Source organism: Phragmites australis, chromosome 2, assembly GCF_958298935.1.
Source record: "Phragmites australis chromosome 2, lpPhrAust1.1, whole genome shotgun sequence".
Classification (NCBI taxonomy): Eukaryota; Viridiplantae; Streptophyta; class Magnoliopsida; order Poales; family Poaceae; genus Phragmites; species Phragmites australis.
This window is the reverse complement of record NC_084922.1, coordinates 19,249,314-19,271,213: the sequence shown is the minus strand read 5'-3', so window position 1 is coordinate 19,271,213 and position 21,900 is coordinate 19,249,314. Positions and strand designations below refer to the sequence as shown.

The following is a 21,900-nucleotide window of genomic DNA, read 5'->3' as shown; positions in this document are numbered from 1 at the left end:
ATCCAATATAAACTGGTGTGAAGGTACGGACTAAAGAACAACTAATTAACAAAGTACATCTTTTATTGTATTGAATCTAAGCAATTAGTTTGTCAAGCAACCAAGAGTAACAGAAGGAACGCCAATCTTTGTTTGAACATAAAAAATTTATGTTTCAAAATTAAAGAATGTATAAATATAAATTAGAAATAAAAATGATAGTACCTCAATAATCTTTGCTTCAATCAAAACCAGTCGTTGAACAAAGCAAGCTAGGAGGACATATATGTTAGAGTTGTAGGAGAACTGCGAATTGACAAAAAGGAAAGGTAAATGTCTTTCTAAGTGGAGTTGCAAAATACTAAAAGAAAATATAAAAAAGACAAAGCTAATATAATGAAAAAATCTAGGTAAAAATCTTTCAAATGCCGATATGCTAGAAAAGATAAATATGTACTGCTATAAATAAACCCATACTGTTGCTACCCAAGAATCACGACCCTACAGATTGAACATGAAAGGAATGCTAGGATGGAGACACTACCTTAGAGGAGAAGGCATTCGACGGGAAGGAGCAAGACAATACCTCCCCATTGTCCCCTTCGTCAGTGGGGTGCGCAGTGGAAGCAGGGGTGTCAACCTCCCAACATTGGTGTGGAGATCGGAGGTGCCGTGCACCAGTCAGATATGGATTCAAGGCGAAGTGGATGGAGTTTTGGGCGAGAACGGCTTCGCGAGATGGCGGCGGCGGTGGAGTCTGAGCAGAACAACGCTCGACGCCATGGTCGATGGGGCGTGGCCGTGCAGCATAGTGAGCTTCGGGCTGGGAGGGGCCACGACAATAGATAGCTTCACCTACAACCGTACGTCGATTAAAAGTGGAAGGAGGTGAAAGAACAGATGGAAGGAGATGTGTAGTGTGGAAGGAAGCATGTGTAATTACAGATGGAAGGAGATGTCTAGTATAGAAGACAAATAATAAATGATTAACATGTTTGATTATTTTCATACGCGAACGTGATATATTATTTCTATACACGAAAAAGTAGGAAGACACGACACAAATTAGACAGAATACGTAAGGAGATATTAGATTTGTTCTGAAAACATTAAATGAGATGCTCAACATCAAATATATTTGTAGCTTTATAGTTTAGAGCTTGTTTGACTATCAGTTTCACCAGCGAAATCTCTAGGTCTCGAGGAAAGGAAGAATACAAAATTACGCGTGGTTTAAAGGGGACAACTCGAAATTTGCCAAGTAACCACCACCAAACCAAGGGTCTCCACTGGAGATGGCAGCAGATCCTTAGACCATCTCTAACTATATTCTCTTTATTTTGTTTATTTTTCGATTCTCTTTTTTGTTTCTATTTTTTATTTTCTCTCATCTTCAACACCTTTTATTCGAGAGGAATTGTGAAAAAAAATAGAAAATCCTGTTTAAAAGAAATGATAAGAGAATCCTTTCGCTATAAAAACTATAAAGAAAAATCGTTGAATTCTTTTTTTTTTATTTTCTCTTATCTTTAACATCTTCTCTTCGAGAGAAATCACGAAAAAAAAAATATAGAATCCTGTTTTAAAAGAAATGATCTCAGAGTCCTTCCGCGATAGAAACCATAAAGAAAAATGGTTGAAGTGCTAACGAAAATTCTTTCGCTACGGAATTTTCGTCCGCGACGGGAATCTTAGTATAGTCTTAGGCTATCCATCACCGGCTGAATCGAATAGAATCGAGCGCCGCCGCCGGCGCGGGATGGCGAGCGGCAGCAGCAACGGCGAGCCGAGCACGGCGCCACAACGGAACCGATGGTACGACCTCCGGCTGGGCTTCTCATTCCGCGATCCCTCCCCGACCGCCAAGTTGTGCACCCTCCGGTGTAAGCCCCTCCCCTCCCCCTTCCTCTGTTTTTTTTCCTACTCGCGAATCGCTTCAACGACTCGTCAAGCTTGTGTGTCCAGCGTGCGCAACCGTAGCGTAGGATCCGCATCGGCGACATTCTGAGCGTTGGTTAGCGCCATGGGAGGTAGGGTTCTTCTTGGACCGAGTGTTGGCACGGTGCCGGATTCGTGGCGTGTAATTCGAGGTCTTGTAATAGTTGAATTTGCGTCCGCAGCATGCCCTGATACTGACGTTTGGTTTGCGGTTAGCGTATAATGCTCTTCGCTCGAGATGTGATACTCACTATCACTCATCTTTCTGGGTTAACTCTATTGATTGGTTTTATTCTTCTAAGGATTATATTCGTTTGGTTGATCTGGTAGAGTTTGCTGTGTCCTTAAAATTACCGGGCAGTTTGATAACGTTAGGAAAATAGGCATTCGAAAGAATTAGCCCCACATTGTGAATTATTTTACCGAATAGTATGGTAATTTACTTTACTGCTGGTAGACATTATGGGATCAAAGTTTTGTTGAGTACCTTTTGGTCAAACTGTTCATGAGCTAGACTTTTCTGCCTTCAATTTAGACTTAGTCACTTGGTATTGGAGAACAACAATTTCATTATGAATGAAAAGTCACCGCGAGATGAATGATTGGTAGATAATTCATTTAAAAAGAATGATAGGCAAATAATGATAACAATAACGCACTGGCTTGTGTTGAAGAACATGTTCTTTATCCTTATTTTTATGCGAGCACTCTAGTCACTTTGTGGTCTTTGTATTGCTTATACATTTTTGGCCACCTGATTTCACAAATCATAAGCTTCACTATTTAGGGCTCTCTTTTTTAAGTGGGAGAGTATGAACTATAGTATTATTCTCTGAGTCAGCGAATTTGTAACTTCAAGTCAGGATTAAGCTCAAGCTCGATTCCTTCATGGAATTATTAGGAAATAATTATGTCTCAATTAAACAAGGACTGGATTTGCAGTTTGCACAAAGTAGTATGAGAGGGGGGGGGGGGGCATTATGGAGCTTAGTGAGGGATGACGTGGGCTACGACTTGCTATAGTGTTGTAATCCCTTGGAGAAAGTATTGGACATTAGGTCCTTTGGCTACTGGAAAATGAAAATGGCCATTTTTTTCTTATGCAATTCATCCTCCTTTGAATGATGGCCCTTCTTATATTTTGTGCAAGCTCTGGTGCTGATGGCACATTTTTCTGGCTCCCTGAACCTTTCTTTTACTTGGAACGATTTGAACTGAAAAAGGTCTTCTTAGCAGGTTTACTCGACATCCTTTTTGTGTTGATAATACTACGCCATGGAACCTTTATATTTTTGAGTTTTCTATTAGGCTTCAGACATTAACTCACTGATCATCCAAAAGAATCAAAAGTCAAAACTGTGAGAAATAATCTTTCTAATGGGGTGTTTGCTTGAGAGAGTTTTCTCTAGGAATTACTAAGGTTCAGTTCAAATTTGAACTAAAATTCTAAGGATTTGGATACAAACCTCCAGTATCCAAATAGGCCCCTAGTTCTTTTGTCCTTACCCCTGATGGCTTCGAAAGGGTGCCATGGCTCTCCAAGTTAAGTGCTCTCCTGGGACTGCTTATCGTTCTCTAGTCTAGTGCTTAACTGGCCAAATCACTTAAATGAAAGCCTAGCGCAAACAGCTTTCTGTTGGATGCTTTCTAGCATTCCCTTCCATGTAATAATCCATTTTTTGAAATTACACATTTTCTTTTGCTATGAATTATATGTAAGAAATTGATCCGTGCACACTGATCTTATATCCTTCATGGTTATCTGCGTATTCAGCCATTGGCTAATGCCTGTGAGGCATTAGAGTCCGCTTGATCTTTTTTGTCATTAACTAGATGTTAAGAAAAACTACCACTACTTTTTGTCATTTCTTTTCATGCGTTTTATGCAGAGATTCTACTATGAAAGTTATCACTGTGGGCATAATTGACTGGTATCAGCCAAAGCTAGTTTTTGTTAGGGTAATCCTTGTGTGTCGGTTAGAGGTCGGTTAGATGTCAGTTAGTCTAATCATTTTTCTATGTCGGTTAATGTTGGTTTTGTACCTATATATTGGGCTGAACACCTCCTCATTGTATAGTAAGCATTGGATGTTCTAAAAACATTAAAAGCTGTTAGCAGCTAGAAAACTCGTGCCCAGTGTGTGTTCTTCCAACCCACCTCTCGCAGGATCGAATCTAACAATTGGTTCCAGTGTCTAGTGTGTGCTCATGTGTGTTCTTCCAAACCATCTCTCGTAGGATCCAATCCAACAATTGGTGTCAAATCCAGGGTTGATCAATCCCGGCGATGTTGGCTCCTACGAGTGGTGTGGCTCTGAGTCCCCCTCAGCGCTTCAACCGCTGCTGCTCCCCATCACTGTCGCCACAACGATTGCACCATCGAGACGGCGGTGGACGCGATGTGGTCTTCTAGCGTGTGATTAAGGAGGTTGGCGACGCGTCGTACCCAATCCTCACATGGAGGAACTAAGCCGGGTGGAGCTTGCTCACGAAGGTCATGTTGTAGGCTCACGGTCTCTGGGACGCAGTGGAGTTTGGCAATGCTGATTTTCAAGAACACATGCCGCTGGAGGCCATCCTCTGCGCCGTGCCCCAGGAGATGATCGGCACGCCGCTATCAAAACAAGCGCCAAATAGGCCTGGGATGCCCATCAAATCGATACGCGTCGGCGACAGTCGCGTCCACAAGGCCTCGGTGCAACAACTGCGGAAGGAAATCGAGGCAATCTCATTTCGTGATGGGGGCGATGCGTCTCTCCGGCCTCATCACCAACCTCGCCACACTCGGAGAAATGATTGAAGAACAGAAGGTGGTAGAAAAGTATCTGCGTGTAGTCCCTAAGAAAATTTCGCAGATTGCTCTGTCCACTGAGACTTATCGATCTCTCAACGCTCACGTTGGAGGAAGCGATTGGGAGGCTAAAGGCGGTGGAGGATCGTCTCAGATCTGAAAGAATCCCTTGCCGTTGGCGAAAAGCTCCTCACCGAGGGGCAATGGCTCGCGCCACCAACCACATGACGGGTTTCAAAGATGGCTTGGTGGTCGACATCCGTGGATGTGGCACCATCCTGTTCGCTGGGAAGAACGGAGAGCACAAAGCGCTCTTCGTGGTCTACTTCATCCCACGTTTGAAGAACAACATCATCAGCGTGGACCAGTTGGACTAAGGTGCCTCCAAGGTGCTAATTGAGGACGGCATCTTGCGGACCTGGGACCGCCCGCCTCCACACTAAAGTTCTTCGCAGGCGCAACTGGCTATACATCCCGTGCCTCGACGTTGCCCGTCCCATCAATCTTGCGGCGCGCCATGAGGAGAACGTCTGGCGGTGGCACAAGCGCTCCGACCACAAAAGCTTCGACGCACTCCGATGGCTGGTGCGCTTTGAGATGGTGCGAGGCCTGCTACAGATGGAGCACGTCGAGCAGCTGTGTGACGTGTCATAACCAAGCACCGCCGAGCTTTGTTCCTGTCACAGGCTAAGTATTGAGCGAAAGAGCGCCTTGACATCGTCCATGGAGATCTTTGTCCTATCATGCTAGTGACTTCAGGTGGACGTTGTTTCTTCCTGTTGATGGTGGACGACGCCAGCCGCTATATGTGGCTAATGCTCCTGGCTAGGAAGAGCGACGCTGCGGTGGCGATCAAGGCGATCCAGGCGGAGGCGGAGGTGGAGAGAGGTCGGAAGCTTCGCGTCCTCCGCTCCGACAATGACGGCAAATTCACGTGCCACTGCGTGGATCACGGCATCCAACGACACTTCTCCACGCCGTATAGCTTACGTGCAATCAGTTGATCATTGCAACGACATTCACACTCCTTAAACAGAGGGGCATGCCGGCGGAGTTTTGGGGAGAGGCGGTGAGCACCGACGTCTTCATACTCATTCGTGCACTGACGAAGAGACTGGATGGCATGACACCGTTCGATACGTGGCACGGTTGGAAGCCGGCGGTGAACTTCTTGCGCACCTTCGGTTGTCTAGCGTATGTCAAGGAGGCGTGACCACATCTGCAGAAGCTTGATGACAGGAGCACACCCTGTGTCTTCATCGGCTATGAGCATGACACGAAGACATACCACCTCTACGACCCAAGCACCAAGTGCGTTCGCGTGTCGCGAGATGTAATCTTTGACAAGGACGCCAAATGGAGTTGGGAGGCGGATGCAGTTGGGAGCATGGCTCCATCGAGCGACTTTGCCATGGAGTTCATGCTGAGTCAAGTCCATCTCTTGGCGGTTGACGGGCCCACCTCAGCCGGAGGAGAAACATAGGTAGCGGAACCACCTGCACCAAGTCCAGCGGCGGCCGATTCGTCGCCCAAAACGTCGAGTGGCGAATCTACTGAGGAGGCGGACTTTGTCACGCCACCGCCGAATGACAGCGCCAGGCTCGTTGCACACCATGGTGACAGCTTGGTCTGCTACCGCATCGTCAACAAGCTGCTCGGTGGTGGGGGAGCTCCGACGGGATACGCTATCCGCGTCCTAGATGACGCCAAGCTGCACCTGGCGAGCGCAAGAGAGCCGAGCTCCTTCGTCGAGGCGGAACGCGACGCGGCGAGCAACGATGCTGGAAGAGATGAAGTCTGTCACGGAGAATGGGACATGGACGCTGGTGGACACCCCCCAATTGGGCTTAAATGGGTGTTCAAGCTCAAGAAAGACGAAGCCGGGGCTGTGATCAAGCACAAAGCCTGCCTCGTCGCCAAGGGCTATGTGCAGCAGCCGGGCGTGGACTTCGATGAGGTATTTGCACTTGTTGCCCGTCTGGAGTCTGTGCGCCTGCTGCTGGCGCTAGCTGCCCAAGAGGAATGGCCGGTTCATCACATGGATGTAAAATTGGCCTTTCTCAACGGCGAATTGGAGGAGGAAGTGTATGTTGTATAGCTGCTGGGGTTCGTCATTGCCGGAGAAGGGCACAAGGTCCAGCGGCTGCGGAAGGTGCTCTATGGCTTGCGACAAGCACTGCACGCATGGAACACGGAGCTCGACATCACTTTGAGGGCTCTCTGCTAGCAACTAGAGAACTCCTGTGCCTAATGTGTGCTCGAGTGTGTGTTCTTCCATCCCACCTCTCGTAGGATCCAATCTAACAGTTTTAACATACTATCTAGCAGTCCAACTGCATAATTCAGGTTCCTTATTCTGTTAAAGGTCGTGCCTCCTTATTCTGTTATGTTATAGTTGAAATTCAGGTTCTGCATTAAATCATTTTTTTAATCTTTGAGGTGACAGATGAATTCAAGCCAGCATCAATTGATAAGACTCAAGCTGTGTTGCTGCAGAGTACCAAAGCTAACCGGGTAACTGTGGAATTCCATAATAATCAGCCTAGCAAGCCAAAGGTGACATTCGAGGGAAGCCAAGAAGAGTACAAGGATAATGATGGTGTCTTGTTTTTTGACAGAGAGACCTTTCGCCTGGAGAGGTTACATTGGGCTGTCAAGAGATTAAGGCATCTCCGAGTTCCAGGAGAGTCTGCATCAGCTAATTTGGCAGCTACAACTACCGGAATGGGTGTAGAATCTCATTCTCCTCCATTAGTGAAAGTTGGCAAGTCGCAGCCCCTGAGCAAACCTGCTGTTCATTCAGTTCTTGTAAGTTCTGTTAGCAATTTAGATGCCCTAGATAAGGGTTCGTTGTTGTTCTCTCTTTTGTTAGCTTTTCACTTTTTGACCAAGAAGAGGACACCTGCTATATAATATTGAATAATAAGTATGAAGACTTCTAATAGGTACTCCCTCCATTTCAAAATTTAAGGCGTTGTTTGACTTGGCACTGTCTTCAAAACTGAACTTTGACAGTTGATTTCTCTTAGAGTATATTGTTGATACTTGATAGCAACAAAATAATAATAATAGGTAAATATTTTCAAATACAAATCCAAAAGTACCATATTTGTATCACAATATCTACAAACTGTTCTACTAATTGTTGGTTTATTACAAAGCTTGAATCTTGAAATGCGTCCTGCCCTATAAAAAGAAACTACCAAACACTAAAATGAATTATATCTTTGCTCTGAGATTTTTGTGGTATTGATCAATCATCTCTTTGTACTTGAACAATCTTCATCCATTGTATCTTAAACTTACTGGAAATTTGGAATATTGTAAAGCATGCTATCCGGTGACCTTCCTTTCGAAAGTTGAAAGGTTTGACAATGAATTGTGAGCCACAATTTCTATGTTTGCCTAACTTCAAATCTAATCAGTTCAATTTGAGTCCAATAGATTCCTAGCATCCCCTGGATTGTCACGAGATTAATGTTATAATAGTGTACAAAGTAATTAATGTTTGATCTTTTAGTGGTGTACAAAAATATTAGTCTTTGAACTTCTAATTGAAGCTAGAAATCTTGCTGATTGTGCTTTAACATGCCCTTAATAATTTTATTTAACCATTAAAAAAACATGAAATTTAGAAGTCAAAACATTGGGTAGCAAGTATAGTTAGCCCTTACCACCTTCGAAGGTTTATTTGGCAAAATGCGGTAGTTGACTCCATTCTTTTTCTTAAGATGTGGATCTTGGCAACTTTTCATAAAAATGACTGTTGACCTACTCTACTTTTCGCAAAACCTTATATTTGGTTGGGATGTGAAACTTGACTTGCTAATGGTCTCTCTCCTGACGGGGGATTTTTTTTAGGACCATGACTTGCCTACTTGGTCAAGAAAGAGTTTAGTTGAATGTGGGAAGTTTATTAGCATGCCAGCCAATCATTTTTCAATTGAACATTTACACGGGACAGTTTTGCTTTTTTTTTCTTTCCAAATTGGGTCTTTCATCATAACTCTAAACCGTGGCAGCTGATGCTACTGAATCTGCTGCTCTATTTTTGGCATCAAACATGGAATGTAGCCTTCTGTTGGCATCTATAAGATGGGAATTGGGATGGGAACAGATCCTCTAAAGGTAGGCTTACATGCATTGTCTCAATCATTATGCACAATTTGTTTTTAATTAATTTAAGGTGCTTGCCTTTGGTTAATTTGAAAGCTTCTCATATCATTTCTAGCTTACTTTAGCATGTATCTGATAGGTTAAAATCCTCTGAAAATGTATCAAATTGTCAGTTGATGAAGATTTTGATATGTTCAGAAAAACATTCTACAGAACTTTGCCTACCTTCGTTGTCTGATCTTATTTTTTCACTTCTGGTTTGATGTTTCAAGGGACTCTATTAATCATAATTCTGACCTTTGATTATGACTCTGCAGGTTGAGGTTGAGAACATTGACATCGGTGAACCTGATAATCCAGGTAACATGATTCCGTGGGAAATAGATTTTACGAGACCCTCCTTTTAGACCCTTGCTTGGACCTGCAAATGATAGACACATGGCTGGTTGAAGGGGTGATTGGTTTATTCTGCCATGTATCGTGGTTGTAAGGGTCAAGAAGGGTCTAAAGTTGAGAGGTTCTCATAGGTTTTTCTTTTGATTGTATGTGACTGACTATGTGTGCACCCTTATCTTGCTCTGCCTATTCCTGCTGAAGTTCATGGGGTAGACAGTAATACATTTTGTTTCTTAGCAGGCTTTAATATTAGTGGTTAATGATTACATTTCCACGATTTTAGTTAAATCTGACACTTATTTAGATTTCTGCAATCATGTTTTACCTGGTGTCATTTTACAGAGGTTGACTAATGCACTTGTTTGGTGCTAGTTGAATTTGAAACCTGGCGCTAGTTAAATTTGAAACTTGTTGTAACCCTGGAATCTTATTTTATTCACTCCATCATTCCTGTATGTTTATGGTATGTGAAAAGGGCAATAACAGACCGAAACAATTGCATATAATAAATCAAATAAGTTCCATTAGTTCTGTTGCGGGGTACTCCGACCCCTAGGGCAATAGGAAATATGTTATTTGAATAAATCAATGTGTAAGGGAAATGTATGAAAATACCCTTAATATTAGATAGGTGAGAATGGGCCAAGTTGGGGGTTGTTGTCGGCATGTAAACTCCCTCATCTGACACATGTCCGCTTCTCAACTTAGGTTTCCCTCATTGCTGTGCCCCCTTGGGAGGTAGCCATTCTAGTTGATCCTCCCTCGCGGTGAGATTAGCTGCCTGAATTGATTAATTGGGTGGCAATGATTGTGGTTTTGGAGACGGCAAGGTGATTTTTTTGTGCAAAAGCGAGAGTGGGTAGCGTGTGAACCAACAGGGTAACAATGGGTGGTATTGCTACTTTCAATGTGGGATATGATGTGGCTGAGGGAATGAGTTATTTTCTGATCATACTAAAATGATCATACTAAAATGAGTTATTTACATCACAAAGTAACCATCACACGACTACCTAGAGTTTCAACCTTGGTTGCTAAATTGGCAATGGAGTTTGTGACCCCTATGTTACAGATTGAGGATGAGTTGGAGTAACTATTTCACTGGAAGGGTGTAACATTGTTGCATGGAGCTAGGCATGCGTTGTAAGGAACCTGGTAGTACAAGGAAACTTGATAGATTTCCATATATTTAGTTTCCTATTGCTAGCTTAATTATTTTCAGTATCAGTTAGTTTCCATTTTGTTAGGTAATTCCGTCAGTTGTCCAAGACCCCTCTTTCTAAAGGTGCAATATAATGATTGAAGAGACTTCATATTCTTTTCTGTAGCCCTCTTTCCTTAGTTTCCCTGTTCCACTTGTCCTTTGACGCTATTGAAGGAGGTCCCGATGTATTAGGAGGCAATCTTCAAATGATCATGGCACACTTGACAGCAGTAGAGACAAGATGTTAGCATAAAAGAAGATTCATCATTGAAGAAATCTACTTTGTCGAAGATCCTTAACAATCATCCATATTGGATAATGTAGTTGTGCACAAGTGAGATTTGGTTGCGTTGGCTCCACCAACTCTTGTCTCGCCATATGGAGCTGGCCATACCTTTGGTTGTTGCTTCCACAAATGTCAGTCATGGTGGCTATCTCTAAGTGTTATTAAGGCAATGAGATGTCTTCAAAGGAGCAACATGATGCTAACCCCAAGTATCATGTTAACCACACATACTATTGACGTGTGACAATCTAGTGGTTTTAGAAACCCTGCGTGCCACCTGATTGGAGTTTGCCACACTATCGAGGACAAGATGTTTCACTGTGAGGGGTGAAGCTTAGTTTGCATGGAAACAGTAGTAAAGGGACACAATTGCTGCAAGGTAACACGATATATTTCTATCAATATTAGTTTTTTTATTGTCTTTCGTATTTTTGATATCTTGATATATTCCATCCTAATTGTTAGGGTGGTCAGAGGACACCTATGCGATGATTAGTTGACCAAAAGGGAAGGGAAGGGAATGGGAGTGGAATGGTAGAAGGAAAACCCAACATTCTTTCCTTGATGTTGTGAAGGGTGTAATGTGAGTTGCTACTGTGCTGATGGTGGCATGACAACATTGGGAATTGGCATCGTCTATGTTTCTGCTAGTTTTGGGCCTTGATTGAGGGTTAGTGCGACTGTGTGAATAAGTCATCTTCCTCTCCCATCATTAAGCAAGCCGTCACTATCACCCATGATTCCCATTGCCAGCCCTCCCTTTCTTGATGGCCTACACCGAGACTTGTCATGGATGCATAGCAACTGTAGCCACCAATCTTTTCCTGCAAGGCGAGGCAAAGCATGTGGTGCACCACTCCCACCTTGGCCTACTTTATTCCGAAGCAATGATTAGGCAATGCTATGACAACCATGGTTTCCTTATCATTAGGTTTCTACAATGGTTTGAATCGCGATTTTTTTCAGCGGTGTCGCTGGCAAAACAACTATAGTGGATATGTATCCTGTATCACGGTCAAGCACAAATGTTTTTATAATTTTATGTGCCGTATAAAATACCACGAACTACCAAAAATATATTTATCACTAAAGCACACTCAGTAGGCGTGCAAAATCATAAACAATAGCTCTATCCATGCATCGATGACTATATAATTTATACTTCTGTTACGGTGTGGGCACAGAAGGATATCATGGTATTGTTCACGCGATATAGCCAGGGGTGGATCCGAGGGTGGGGGGGGGGCTCCCTACTGCTTCGCAGTCAATGGAGCCCCAACAATTTTTTTAATTTTTTTTACCATGGATGAGCAGTGTTACAGGGACACGTGTGTCCAAATTTTTTTTTTGCCGCGTCGACGTGTATCGTCGTGTCGACTTGTGTTGGACGTGGTGGGACATGCATCCGTCACGTTGTGGCCGTGTCCTAGGTAGGGGAGAGACGGACCTGCAGCATGACATCGCGCATCGGTGGCCCAGTGCACCGGCACCCATCCCCTTTCACCGATTGTCCCCCAGATCCGAGCCGCCACCGCCCAGATATGAGCCACAAGGGAGAAGAGGAGGAGATGATAGGGGAGGAGAGGTGCCCAGATACAAGCCCTATTTGTTGATCACCACTCATCCATCGACCTCTACCTTGCCCTTGAGGCCTTATTGAAGTTAATCTCCATATATTCCCATTCAGGCAAGATAAGATCGAAATCATGCTCGCCAAAATCATTTTTGATCTGAAGGAGGTCATGTTGTGTTAGGAACCTGTCATAAGATGATCACGACATGCCTCAAAGCACTAGAGGCAATATATCGCATGGATCAAAAGAATATTCATCTTATGAAATACTTTGCTCCATGATCCTTTGCAGCAATGAGCGCTAGGCCTAAGATAAGGTGTCATTGGATGATGCAATAATGCACAAGCTCGATGACTAGATTGTGTCAGCCACACTGGCTCTTTTCTACTTTAATTTGAGAAGCACCCCCACTGTGCATTAAGCATTACGATTGGATCCACTATGAAGTTGGTCATATCTCCATGACACTCATTCAATAAACACTGGCTATGGAGATTTTTTTGTTAGTTATCAGGGAGATATCAAGACATGTAGGTGCCTTCAAGATGACCAACATGATGTGAACCCCACATCCCTATATTGCATATATTGCAGCTTGAGGTCAGGCTATTTCACAAGTTGTATAATGTTATGACATGGAGCCAAGTAAGTGTTATGCAAGGAAGGCACATGGTAGCATCAAAGATACGTGATATTTAGATATCAATTAGTTCCATAATATCGACGATTGATTAGCTTCGATACTTATTACTCTCTAGATTGTTTGGTTTCCTAAAAGTTAGTTTCCATTAGTTGTTCTGGGAATCTCTAAATAAGCAGGGGAATTTCAATTTATTATGATGGAAAGTGGAGCTTTGTATGAGGGAGAGAAAAAAGTGAAAATTTTTGGAATTCCCCTGCGGGGTCACGTTTCCTTTGAGTCTGATTGTCATTTTAGATTCTCTGTGGCTTCTAAAGATGTTGGCTTCTTCATTTACTCTCTTAGACAAGTGATCTCCACTCACTTTGATGTTTATTTTCATCTCTAGCCAGATAGTGGGGCGGACTGGAGAAGAGAAGAGACTTTGGAGTGATGAAGAAGACAGGAACTGGACTTTGGTCTCGTATGGCGAAAAAAGGAATTCTTCTTCCACCCTAAGATGGTTGCTTTTGCTTCCAATTTTGTACCATCCCTCATCAATAGATCCTCTCCAGTGCTTGATCATCAGGCAATCAAGATTGGTGCGTTCCTTTTCCCAGTTCCTCAGAGAATGTGTTCTTCCTTCGGTTCTTGTGCCCTGCCGGGACAACCGTTGATCAATTCAAAACAAGTTTTCTCCCGATTTCGGAAATTGTTATTTTCTGGCAGGCTTTCCACCCCCTAGTCTTTTCCTACAAGGTCCTCTATAGGCCCTAACACGAGGCTGGAAGGCTCGCTCTCTCATTGGTCAAATTCTCTAACCTAGAGGATTTCCGAGGGATGTGATCCTCCTTTCCCCTCTCTCACAAGTTCGCGTGTTGAACAGACATCTCATGATGATCTCTCGAGCCTTGCGGATAAGTCCTTAGTCCCAAGGCAACAAATGGGCATTTCGGTGGAAAGCTCTGATCTGATGTTATAGAACCAAAAATCTTACCCACAAGAGCCGCCTCTTTCTTTATCCCGTTGTTTCAGATGCCTGGGCCTTGGCCATTTTGTCGGAGACTGTGTGGGAAAGCTCCGTTGTAGAAGCTGCTTCAGCTATGGTCATCTGGCCAGATTCTGCCTCAAGGGAAAAGCTCATCAACGGCGCAGATGGATGCGAAAGGATCGTAGCGTTTCCAGTCCTTTGGTGCTAATTGTTCGGGGAGGGTTGGGACCCACCACCCCTCCGTCTTCCCCGAGGCCACTTACTCCGAACTCCCTAAGCGAAAAAACCCCTTTGTCTCCTCTTCTTGATCGCCCCCAACCTGGTCATGAGCACAACAGTTCCCATTCCCTCTCCACCGTCCCTTCTCTACTCGGCAGAAAGCTCCATCACGCAATGGCCAACTTTGTTGTGGACCCCTTGTGCTTCATCCCCCCCGGAGATGGTCCTGGAGGATGGAGGGCCGAAACATATCGCGCGTGCTTTTGTGTCTCTGGCGGGAACCCCACTCAACAAGCATGAAGAGTCTTCTATTGCCATTGCAGTTGATGATGACATCGAAGATGATTACAACGTCTTCATGCATCAGGTCAGACAATATCTCCAAGTGAGACACTTTCACGTTCAGTTCTGCTGCCCTCATCTGCATGGAATTGGAATTTTTCAATTGCGAGACACTTTTCAGAGGGACTGGGTTGTCAGTGAAGTGTTGCATGTGATCGATGGTTTTAGAGTAAGGTTTGTGATGCATGATGAAGCTAGAAACGACAGAAACTCCCCTTTCGCCAGAGTAGGTTGGATTTTGCTGTTGGGGTTTCCTCTTGACTATATGAGTCTGAATTTTCTTGATCAAGCCTGCGTGGTCTTGAATGCTGGTTTAACTCAATCAACAATGTTCCAAGAAGTCTGATTGTCAGGTAGGGTTTTGAATGGGGGGCATTGGGAGGTCATGGACTGTCCCAGTTTACATCCTAAACGATGAAGCAGCAAACAATACCCCAGCAGATGAAGATGCCCCACCTCCAGACAATGGCAATCCATATCCTTTCCCGGGTGGAAATGATCAGGAGATCAATCAGGCTGTGCAGCACGGTTAACAGGCTCAGGGCCCCCCAATGGGAACCTGATCATCAATCAAGTAGTCCCGGAGAACAATGTCCCAATGATAGTGCAAGCTCTTCCGGCACAACAGTAGCAGCAGGAGCATAACGTTCAGATCTCTGAGTTGGAGATGCATGAAGATAACTTTGGTTCTTCCTCTTCTGTGAATCAGCCTGGTCAGCAACGAAAGGCCCTGACAGTTGAGCTGCAATGACCTCACAATGCTGAAGGTGAGGAAGTGTTTTCACCTGATCAGATGAACGATTTCCAGAATCAGATGCTGCCTTTCATGAACGACTCTTTCTTGAGAATCCTAGAGGTCGCTAACCAGCTAGCCCAGAATGGAGCCCTGACACAGAAAGAGCCGCAATCAACATCCCTGATGTTATGCAGTACTCCCAGTAACCCTCAGCTCCAGATGCCTAACCCTTGGCAACTCTTTGGATTCCTGAAGTACCTGTTAGAAGCCAATCTGCTTCCAGTGTTCAAAAGGCTCTTTGGTTTGGCTGGTCTTGGAGATGCTCCCATGCAGGAATGCAGATCCTTTCTTCTTGATGGTTAGCCATTCCGCTCTTCTAACAAAGAAATATGCTTTTGTTCCGTCTTCTAGGGCCTCTGGGGTTATCCTTGTCTGCTGAGTTGGTTCTATTTTTACTGGCAATGTGATCTTCTCTGCTCCTTATGCCCTTACTATTGCTTTCACCTCAGTCACCAATGCCCAACACTGGCACCTCATGACAGTATATGGGCCATGTCATGGACAAGAGAGAGATGCTTTCATCAACTGCTTAAATGACCTGGGAATTGACATGAATGATAATTGGATGATTGTGGGGGATTTTAACTTCTACAGATGTCTAGAGGACATTAACAAACCTGGGGGAAACTTCCATGACAGTCAAAAAATCTTCGATGAAGTCATTAGCAACCTTGGACTCCTGGAAATTCCTCTTGGAAGGCAGAAAATTCACTTATAGCAACATGCAGCAAGATCCACTTATTGAGCAACTTGATTGGTGTTTTACTTCGTCAAACTGGATTGTTGATTACCCTAACACCCTCCTACTGCCCCTAGCCAAACCTACCTCTGACCATGTTCCCTGCTTGGTCCAAATTGGCACTATAATCCCAAGGTCTCAAGTTTTCAGATTTGAAAATTTCTAGGTGGAGCAGTCTGGGTTTTTGGACATTGTGGAAGCTGCTTGGAAGGTCCCAACCAGAGAAACAAGTAGCGGCAAAGTTATTTATTCTAAGTTCAAACTTCTTAGAAGAATACTTAAGAGATGGAGCAATGGACTCTCTCAATTAAGTAAAGTGATTCACAGTTGTAATGGGATCCTTTTGGTTTTGGATTATCTAGAGGAACAGAGATCCCTTTTTACTCAGGAAAGTAACTTCAGGGACATCCTTAAGAATCACATTCAAAAGCTGCTACAATTTAAAAAGAAATACTGGAGAAAAAGACGCACTATAAGACGGGTGGTCCTAGGGGATGAAAATACAAAATGTTTTCAAGCCGCTGCAACAGAAAGGTATAGAAGAAACACCATAACATATCTTGAAGATCGGTAGGGTAGGTTGGTGAGTGATCATGAAGAAAAAGCATCTATCCTCCTCAGTGCTTTTAAAGATAGAATGGGTTTCTCTGCAGAACCAAAATATGAGGTTTAATCTGAATTATCTGATGACAAACTTTGACCACCTTGATGACCTTTCAAACCCTTTTCCAGAGAGGAAATTGACAGTGTTGTTAAATCTATACCGTCTGACAAAGCACCTAGGCCTGATGGTTTCCACGGCTTTTTTCTGAAGAAATGCTGGCATATTGTGAAAAATGACTTCTACTCCCTTTGTGAAGAGTTTTTTGAGGGCCATCTAAATCTCCAGGCAATAAACAGCTCCTTCATTACTCTCATCCCAAAGAGCAATAACCCTTGCTTCTGTCAAAGATTTCAGGCCAATCTCCCTTCTTAACACTGCACTCAAATTGCTTACTAAGATCCTAGCAAACATGTTTCAGAATGTGATTATCTCTGTCATTCATAAGAATCAATATGGGTTCATTAAGGCAAGGACTATCTAAGACTGCTTGTCTTGGGCTTATGAATATCTGCACCAATGCCATTAATCTAAAAAGGAGTTAGTCATCTTGAAACTTGTCTTTGAGAAAGCTTTCGACACTGTTGAGCATTGTGCTATTTTGGATATGATGAAACACTTGGGCTTCAATCAAAAAGATGGATCAATTGGATGACATGCATTTTCAATTCTGGTTCCTCTTCGATTCTGTTGAACGGAGTTCCGGGCAAAATTTTCATGTGCAAGAGAGGTGTGAGAGGGGGATCCCATCTCCCCCCTCCTTTTTATTCTTGCAGCAGAACTTCTTCAATGCATTGTCAATAAAGCCTATTCGGGAATACTCACTATTCCTATAGGTAACCCAGAACGAGATCAATTCCCCATCGTCCGTTATGCCGATGATACCATATTGGTTATGAATGCTTCTCAGAAGGAGCTTTTCTGTGTCAAAGGAATTCTTCAGACTTTCACTAACTCTACTGGTCTGAAAGTCGACTATGACAAGTCCTGCTTTGTGTCGATTAATGTTAATCAAGAACAACCATCCCATTTGGCTGATGCTTTTGGGTGTGCCATTGGCTCTTTCCCGTTTACCTATCTTGGCCTGCCCCTTGGCACTTCTAGGCCAAGAGTGGAGGATCATGCCCCCCTGATGAATAGAGTGGAGAGAAGACTATCTGCGATTTCGAACTTTCTCACAATAGCAGGCAGGTTAGAGATGGTCAACTCAGTGCTTTCCGCTTTGCCATATATACTATGTGTACTCCAAGGCTACCAGTGACAGTGATTGATAGTATTGATAGAGCCAGAAGAAACTGTCTTTGGAGAGGTTCCGATGCTAATGCTAAGGGCAAGCCTTTAGTAGCTTGGAAAAAAGTTTGCAGGCCAAAGAATAAAAAGGGTTTGGGAGTGGTTAATCTGAAAGCTCAGAATGCTGCTTTGCTGGTCAAACATTTGCATAAATTCTTCAACAGGCTTGACCTGCCATGGGTGAAACTTATTTGGAATTCTTACTACCTGAATGGTCAAACTCCACAGGCATCTATTGATAAAGGCTCATTTTGGTGGTGAGATAGCTTAAAGTTTCTTGATTTCTTTCGAGGCATTGCAAACTGCAAAATTGGGGATGGCAAAACTGTGCTTCAGTGGAATGATGTGTGGAGTAACTCTTGCCACAGAGAAAGACTCCCTAGACTATTCTCGTTTGCCAAAAATGAAAATGTTTCGCTGGCGCAATTTACGGAAGATATGTTCATTGAGAAACATTTCCATACACCTTTATCAGAGCAAGCTTACCAGGAGCTTATCCTTCTTCAGACCACTTTATCACAGTTACAAGACTATCAATCTTCTAGATGAATGGCACTACTTGTGGGGATCTAATGCTTACCTATTTTCCAATCTAGTAATTTTTATTTTGTCTGCCAGAAAATTCTACTACCTTCCCTTCAAAGAGATTACAGTGCCACCGCCTCTCACTTGGATCTGGAAATCTAAATGCAGCAGAAAGCTTAAAGTCTTCACTTGGCTCCTCTTCATGGACCGGCTAAATACCAGAAGTATTCTTAGAAGGAAAAACTACAAAATTGATGGAAACGACTACAACTGCTTTCTCTGCAATTCAAGGGTGGAAGAGACTGCTCTTCATCTTTTCTTTACTTGCCCCTTTGCTGTCAGATGCTGGCATCATCTCCAATATAACTGGGACCATCAGATGCAATTCTTTCCTATGATGCACAAAGCCAAGATGGACTATGCGCAGGATTTCTTCATGGAAGCTTTCTTCATCGCTACCTGGAGCATCATATGGAAAAAGAGAAATGATATCATCTTTAGGAAAATAGTTCCATCGTTTGCTGGATGGAAAAGGGAGTTTTTAAATGAAGCTCACTTGCAGCTTTATCATGATGCGCTCTCCTCTGTGTGACTCCTTCCTAGCTTGGTTGTCCGTTGGTGTATAGCCGCTCTCCCCCTGGCTTGTAATGCTGGTTGTCTTTCTCTCTTCTTGTCTTCCCTTCCCTTAGCCTGTCGAGTCATGGGGGCTCTTTTTACAGTCAGACCGTTTTCTCTCCCTCTTTCTCTTATATATAAATACATAGCACAGTAGGGGATTCCCCTACCGTTTCCCCTAAAAAAAACTCTATAACAAAAAAGAACACAACATTAGGTCGTAGCCAATATTTTTTTGAATAATTCTGACAATAAATATATGTTATACTACAATTCACAGGCATACCCATGTTCCCCCCCAATACCATCCTTAAATACTAGATGAAAGAGAGAAGGCAATAACTTAGAGATGAAAGAATATAATTTTATAGGAGTATTAAGTAAGGTTGTTGTGGTGATTCTCCTCGCCTTATTTTCCATATTAGAGGCATAGGTTGTTATTGGTATTTGAAGAGAGAAGGCAATAACTTGGAGATGACAGAATATAATTTTGTAGGAGTATTAAAGTTGTTGTGGTGATTCTCCTCCTTGCCTTATTTTCCATACTAGAGGCATAGATTGTTATCGAGTTAAAATGTATTAACGAGAAAGATAATTATGTTTTTATTGCTCAGAGGTTGCATTGTTGTCTACAGTGTTCTAGATGTCTTAATTTCTCTGACAGGATTTATCATTTATTCTCATTGCTTTCCTGCTCATTGCAGGCCCAAGATACAATAACAAGAGCACTGCATATCAATCTGTTACCACAAACCCATTTGCTGTTTCACCTGATCCAAATGACCAGGAGGAGAACCTAGACATACTTGGCGATGATGATGATAATGATTCACCGAATAACATGGCCTTATGACAAGGGGCACCTGTTCGTGGATTTGACATCAACTTACCAAATCAATATGACATGGATGATGAAATTGCTGTAGATGTAAAAGACGAAGCTGAAGAGGGGCTCAATGCAACTGAGGCGCAGAAGGGCAGCAGGAGGAGCAGGACAGCTCTAGCTCTAGTAGGAGCAGCAGTAGCAGCAGCAGCAGTGGGAGTGGGAGCGGAAGTGGGAGCAGCAGCAGTGACAGTGATGTCAGTGACGGTGATTCAGCCAGCTCCGGAGGTGACGTTGATATGTGAGCTTCATATGCAGAGTTTTCTTTCTACGTATGCCTTGGTTCACAATTTTTTATTATTGACAAAAGGTGTAAGATTTGTATACGTTTGACTGATATTGCACACTTGACTACATTGGATGTAACATCACGGTGAACTTGGAGCTACAAAGTTTTGCTCCATCTGTGATTAGGTCGGTTCTATGTTTGCTAGACCTGGCCCGGAAGCATGTAATTTGTAGGCAAATTTATACAACTGTGTGGTTACACGACATTATTGTTTGTCAATCTGAAAATTTTAGTTCTTCCAGTGTAATGAAAAAGAAAGAAAAACAGCTATAAATGGCGAGGTTAGTGTGATGGAACTTCAGTTTTTTAAGCATGGGAGACATATTTCTTCTCATTTTGAAGTACCTGACTGTACTTATGCTGAATTAATGATAGTCAGACTTACATATAACTTTCGCGGACCACATTGTGTTGAAGAACCTTTTCTGACACCGATGGCTGTAGGATATATTCTATCATGCTATACCTCTTATTTTAGCAAGTCGCCTTGTGAAAGTGTAATTATGTTGACGACTAAGCAGTCATGTTTTTGTTAGCCGTAGTACAAACCTACGGTCACTCGTTCCTGTTTGTGCACGTCATGAGTCCCCTGATGACATGTCCTATCGATCATGTTAATCTTGCGCCTCTGCGGCTGTTTGTACCTCTGCAATATCCTACTATCTCTTCTGCTGTTTAATGATAATGGTAGTTGTGTCTGTGAGAAGGCTACATGCAGACCAAGACCAACTGTTCCCGTTACAACGCTTTTGAATCCCAAATGGTATGATCTGAGATTTGTGAACCGGTTACTGCCGTTTCCTGATCTGAGATTTGATTAAAACGCTGCCATGATATTACGGACCGAACCCTAACGAGGTTATGGCTCGTTTTCTCCTGATCTTTCAAGCAGCATGCGCTGCACTCACTTGCGCGACGTCGATGTGTCGATCGGCGCCGGTCAATGCAACAGCGACTGAACAATCACGGCATGGCATGCAAGGCACTGCCTTACCACGCTATCCTATCTCATGACGTGAGGCAGCGACGGGTCAGGATTTTAAATTTAGGTGTGCATACCGTATTATATATAGCTACTTTTTTATAACTATAAATATTAAACAACATCAAAATCTATAGTAAAATTTGTTCATAATAATGACGACATCTAAGATAATATAAAATAAATAAAAAAATCCAAAATTGCAATACAACTTTACGGTTCTTCATCTTTTGAAATGGAGCTATGATGACGTCATCCTCAACTTGCAAAAAGAAGTATGACTCAATAATATGACCTAGCAATCATTTATGTATTAAGTCCCCATTTTATTTCTTAGCTTATTCTTCACGTAAGTGAACATGTGAGCATATGCACGTAAAAGTAGAGGAGTATGATCACTCAACTCTCTCGGTAGTGCTTTAACTAAATACAAAGGGAAATATGCTTAGGTAGATGCAAACACTCTATGCAATTTTGTGAAAATCATATTTTCTCGATTATTACCCCAATTGAATGCTCTCTTAGAAACATTAATTTCTAGCAAACTTATTCCATAAACATATGCTCTCATGCTATACACAGGCTAATCATATAGTCACATTAATTTCTAGCAAACTTATTCAATTTGATGTGCATAGGCTAATCAGAAAAGCTAAGATAACTCTCATACTATACACAATCACACAAATCCATAAACATATGCTTTACCACCCCAACCAAGAACC

At 43.0% G+C, this 21,900-nt stretch overlaps 1 pseudogene; it reads left to right on the top strand.

Moving 5' to 3' along the window:
* The first annotated feature begins 1,637 nt into the window (after positions 1 to 1,637).
* LOC133901967 (uncharacterized) lies at positions 1,638 to 20,429 on the top strand (annotated as a pseudogene).
* Positions 20,430 to 21,900: the final 1,471 nt, after the last annotated feature.